The 4980-nt window shown below is 51.3% G+C and overlaps 1 protein-coding gene across 6 annotated transcripts in view; it reads right to left on the bottom strand.

The window, feature by feature from the left end:
* The window catches only part of Ift140 (intraflagellar transport 140), an 83079-nt gene that overhangs the window by 13064 nt on the left and 65035 nt on the right, over positions 1-4980 (bottom strand). The window lies entirely within an intron of this gene.

The following is a 4980-nucleotide window of genomic DNA, read 5'->3' as shown; positions in this document are numbered from 1 at the left end:
CACACACACACACACACACACACACACACACACACACACACACAGAGTGCAAACCATGAAGAGCAGCCAGCCAGATAAAGCCTCACTAGAGAAGCAGCCTCCTTCCAGGAAGCAGGGCAGGCAGGGCCGGTCTGTCCTTTCCCGGTCCCACAGATGTGGCAGAACTAAGGAACTTGGAGGGCCACTGCCCACAGAAGGCTAGCTGCTGTTCTGACGAGTAGGGCTACAGCACAGTTGTGAACATTTTCCTAGTGATCTGCCCACGAAGAAGGATGAGGAAGAGGGCTCTCCATCTGTTGAGCCAAGTAGTACTGTGGACAGCTAGATGACCCATATATGACCCACATCTTAGATTCCCCGACTTGAACAGAAGTGGAGGGAAACACCAAGTATGTTAGTTCAGGCACTGGCTAGGGTGGGGGTAGCCACTGTGATGTGTTTTACACATCCAGGTGTCCTTTCCTTCAAGCCAGCATATTCTGTCCACAGGTAATTCTGACCTGTCTGGGTCCTGCGGGAACTCTGACTGACTCCGTAAGTATGTCTATCAAGTAACATGGGGCAAGCATGTATACATTTTAGCAGTGATGCACGTGGTGGCTACTGTTTGTAAGGGGTGAGGTCTGACCAGAGTTACATGACAGCAACATGGGGTTGAAGTGCCAAGTTAGGAGAGAGAGAAGCATGCACGTCTAAATCCCAAACCCGGCCAGCTGTGGAAGGCTTCAGCCCTCCCCCACTGCAAGCTTACTGGGGCTTCTCACACCCTGGGCTGCAATTTCCAGGACACACAAGAGCTATTCTGGAGGCAGTGACACATGAGCTCGGTTGATGACCTCTAAGAGGTGCTGGTCACAGGGCAGCACCTTTCTCATTTACTTTTGCAGCAGGTAGACTCCCTGTCCTTGTGCTTTTGGCTTTGGAATTCAAATGACTCATGGTAGCTGTGAGGCAGCACACGTGGCCAAAACCCACTCAATGCCACATAGCCCCAGCTGGGGCAGCTTCCGGCAGCGACTACGACCATACAGCACACCAGTGTTACAGGCTGGTCAGCTAGGGTCGGTAAGTCCCACTCTTTAAATGTCAACTCCCTACTTCCCTTTTGTTTGGTCTCTCGCAGGGAGCTCCAGGCCTCATGTCAGATCCTGTGGTATCCTGTAGGATCCCCATGAACCCCGTGGAACAGGGTTCTTTAAGTCTCTGCCATTCCTAGAAATGTTATCCACTGGTAAGTTTGAAATCTCAAGGGAGATTCTTGGTTCTCCTGGCACAACTCCAATGAGCTATACAGAACTTTGAGAACAGACAAAGGTCTGCCAGTGCCTTCCCAAGCCAGCTAGGCTAGCTGAGTGTGAGGCATGGGCAGTTGTGTCTACAGCAAGGTGGTAGCTATATATGAGATTCTAAAAAAAAAAAAACCACCCTGAGCTGGGTGGTGGTGACACTCAACTTTAGTGCCAGCTAAAGGAGGTGGAGGCAGGCAGATCTCTGTGAGTTGGAGGTCACTCTGATCTACAGAGTGAGTTCTGGGATGGCCATGGTTGTTACACAGAGAAACCATCTCAGAAAAACAAAAAACAAGCACAAAAACAAAAAGAAAAAAAAAATCCTGCTTCTAACTAGTTTGTGTGCTTACACTCTTACAAAGTGTTTACAAAGCCAGACATAGTGATATACACCTTTAATCCCAGCACTCAGGAGACAGAGGCAGGTGAATCTCTGTGAGTTTGAGGCCAGCCTGGTCTACACAGTAAATTTCACAACAGCCAGGGCCACACACATGGTGAGGCTCAAGAAAATGAAACCAAACCAGAAGAAATAGTTTTCTCTCGCTGTTTCCCAAGGTCTGGTGTGGGTGGATGGAGGGGTGGGCACGGCCTCGGCTGCCCCTGCTTCTCCCAGCAGCCCCTCCAAGCAAGCAAGCAAGCAAGCAAGCAAGCAAGCAAGCAAGCAAGCAAGCAAGCAAGCAAGCAAACAACAGGTGTGTGTGTGTGTGTGTGTGTGTGTGTGTGTGTGTGTGTGTGTATGCCTGTAGACAAAGCTGGCTGGTATGTGCCCTGGATTTTCTTTGCCCACCAGGAGGGCATGAGCAAGGTGAGTGCCTGGTCCTTTTGTTGAGCGGGAGACTGAGGCTTTTCTTGGTGTTGCTGGGCCTCCCTGTCCCTGTATGTGACTCACTCAAATGCCCACTCTTTTCACAAAGGCCTCTAGACCAAACAGATCTGAGAGCCTGTGCTGGAGGCTGTGCCAGGCAGGATGAATTCTGGAGGAAGGATGCTTAAACACCAGCAAAGGCCCTCTTGTACTGGGCAGAGGTCTTTGTGCACCAAACATGCAGAAGGCCAGGCCTCAGCTGCTGCAAGAGCCTGGGCCCAAGAAATGGCTGCCAGCCTTCTCCACAAATGCACATTGCATTCTCTGTGGGCTGCCTCTGGGCCGGGATCATCTCAACTCCCACCAGATTCCTGACATTCTCTGTATACAACTCCCTGACAACTTCGCTCCAAGGACAGGACAGCTCCAACTCCGGTGTTGAGTTCTGGGATTTGTGCATCTGGCATAGATTCCAAGAAGTAAACACCCTCCCAGGCCTGTCCAAGTCTTGAGAGTTTCCTGTTGTCTGAGTTACACTGTGGAAAGGAGTCCCACATCTGCACTTCATCAGCTTACAGGCGCCTGCGTGAGGAGCAGATGCGGCTGCAGAGGGGGCTGGCTCTGCCATGGGCCTGCTTTCTGGGAGGACCTACGCTCAGCTGGACCTGTCCTGAGTGAGCAAGTCAGGGACCAGCAAGGCTGAGCTACATTTGTGATGCTCCCCTCATCTATGAATGTGTATGAGTGTGCATGTGAGTGTACTCAAGAACCCATGGCAGTGGCGCAGGGCTGGGGGTAGGGGCTGGATGAGCATGCAGCTCCAGTGACAATGTGAGGTCTGACTCAAGGCAACAGACAGCAGAAAGGTCCCCCTCTGAGTGAGAGATTTCCTACCAGTCACATAGGAGCTTCATATCTCAAGAGAGGACCCCTCCCCCCAACTCCATCTCTCCCCTGCCTACCCTCCCACACAGATAGGCAGATGGTTTAGGGCACAGACACCTGCAAGGAGAAGCTTCTAGAAGCACAGACTGGGATCAAGGCCCTGGCCTCCTCCCCACCTAGCTCAGGAAAGTTACAAGACCGAACAGGTGCAAGGGCCTCCCTGAGAGGCCCACATGTGTTCTGCAGCCTTCAGGACCAGCTGTACAAAGTTGAGGCAGAAGGCTCTCATCAGCTTGGGAGTTAGAGAGCTCCTAAGACAGCTTCTTGGTTCTCACTGGAAATTAGTCATTTAATAACTACCCAAAGATAATTGGCTGAGTTAAGGAGGAAAATAGATTTTCTCTTAACAGAAACTTGGGGAGATCTCCCTTTCAAATACTTCATCTTTGAAGTGTTGTGTAGTAGATGTTGCACCCTAATTCTGCCTCTGGGAGGAGGCGCAGGCAGAAACCATAGCAGCTGTACCACGTTAAGTGTCTTCGGAGTCACAAGCTCGAGCTGAGGATAGATGGCACCCCACCACACTGCTTGTCAAGTTCCTCCTGCTTAGAGTATACCCCACAGGGAGGCTGGGCCCAGGCCAAGGAGAACAGACAGTGTAAATAAGCCACAATGACACTGGCTACAAACTTGAGGGTAAAAAAAAATCATACCATCCCTTGGAGGCCTTACATTCTCGGGACTGTTGGCAGTCAAAAGGCTGGACAGAGACGGAGACTCTGAGCCTCAGAGCCTTTTGGAATGTAAATTTATGGAGTGCCAGGAGCCTGACTATATATGGGAACGTGTGATTGAAAGCAGCAACACTAGGAAGTAGGAGGTGGCCCAGCATGTCAGTGCATGAAGACAGGAAAGGCCTGTGTGACCTGTTACGACCAGCACCAGTCAGCACCAGTCAGCACCAGACTGTCCAAACACTGCCCTGGTGCATGTGCCCGAGATGGTTCAGACAGCCCACAGCTCCTATATTCGTGTTCACTTATGCAGCTCTGGAAGCCTGGAGGGAGGCTCTGGAGGTGAGTCTCAGAGCTGGTTGTTTTTATCTACCAGAGCTGAAGCATTATGGAGCATCACTATGTTAGTAAGCAAATCTGGCTGCTCTGAAGCCACATCAGCTATCCAGCCGGCACAGTGGCACAGCCCCCTCCCAGAATTCCACCTCCTCTTGCCACCACCATCACAACCCCTGGCAGAGGTTCCTCAAGTAGGACCCCTTCCTCGTAAGGTCTGAGCACACCTGCCCCTTAAAGGTGAATGGGTCTGTCGGGAGATGGTGGCCTGCCTCGGGTGCCTCCACACCCTACTCTGTCCTGCCATTTAAGGGTAGAAGCCCTGGAGTGAGGGAAGGTGGCAGACCAGTGCTTCTCAACCTTCCTAATGCTGCAACCCTTTAATACAGTTCCACATGTTGTGGTGTCCCCTAACTAAAAAATTAGTTTGGTGCTACTTCACAATTGTAATTTTGCTATTGTTATGAATTGTAATGTAAATATGTGCTTTCTGATGGTCTCAGGTGACCTGTGTAAAAGGGTCTTTTGACCCTAAAAGAGGTCATGACCTACAGATGGAGAACCACTGCTGTAGACATTGGGGACTCACAGCACCTATCATGCCTTGGGCGATGGATGGATGGATGGATGGACACCTGGTCCCTTAGGATTCTGCCTGCTTGTGGTGTCTGTAGCATCCCCTGGTCCTGGACCTAGCACAGCAGGCTAGGTAAGAAGAAGAGTGTCCTGGCTGGCATCCCTGACTATTCCTATGGGACAGGAAGATGGGGAGGGGCAGCCAGGGGTGGGCTGGAACAGGCCTCTGAAGTCTCCCCAGGCCTTTCCCATCAGGAAGCACATCCTGTTAGTGTCTGGCTCTGTGGCAGGACTGCTATTTGTTGCAGTTGGCTACGCCCTCCTGCTCACCAAAAACAGCCTCAAAAACAAC

This window comes from Mastomys coucha, unplaced genomic scaffold, assembly GCF_008632895.1.
Source record: "Mastomys coucha isolate ucsf_1 unplaced genomic scaffold, UCSF_Mcou_1 pScaffold5, whole genome shotgun sequence".
Classification (NCBI taxonomy): Eukaryota; Metazoa; Chordata; class Mammalia; order Rodentia; family Muridae; genus Mastomys; species Mastomys coucha.
The sequence above is the reverse complement of the archived record's forward strand: the minus strand, read 5'-3'. Positions and strand labels throughout refer to the sequence as shown.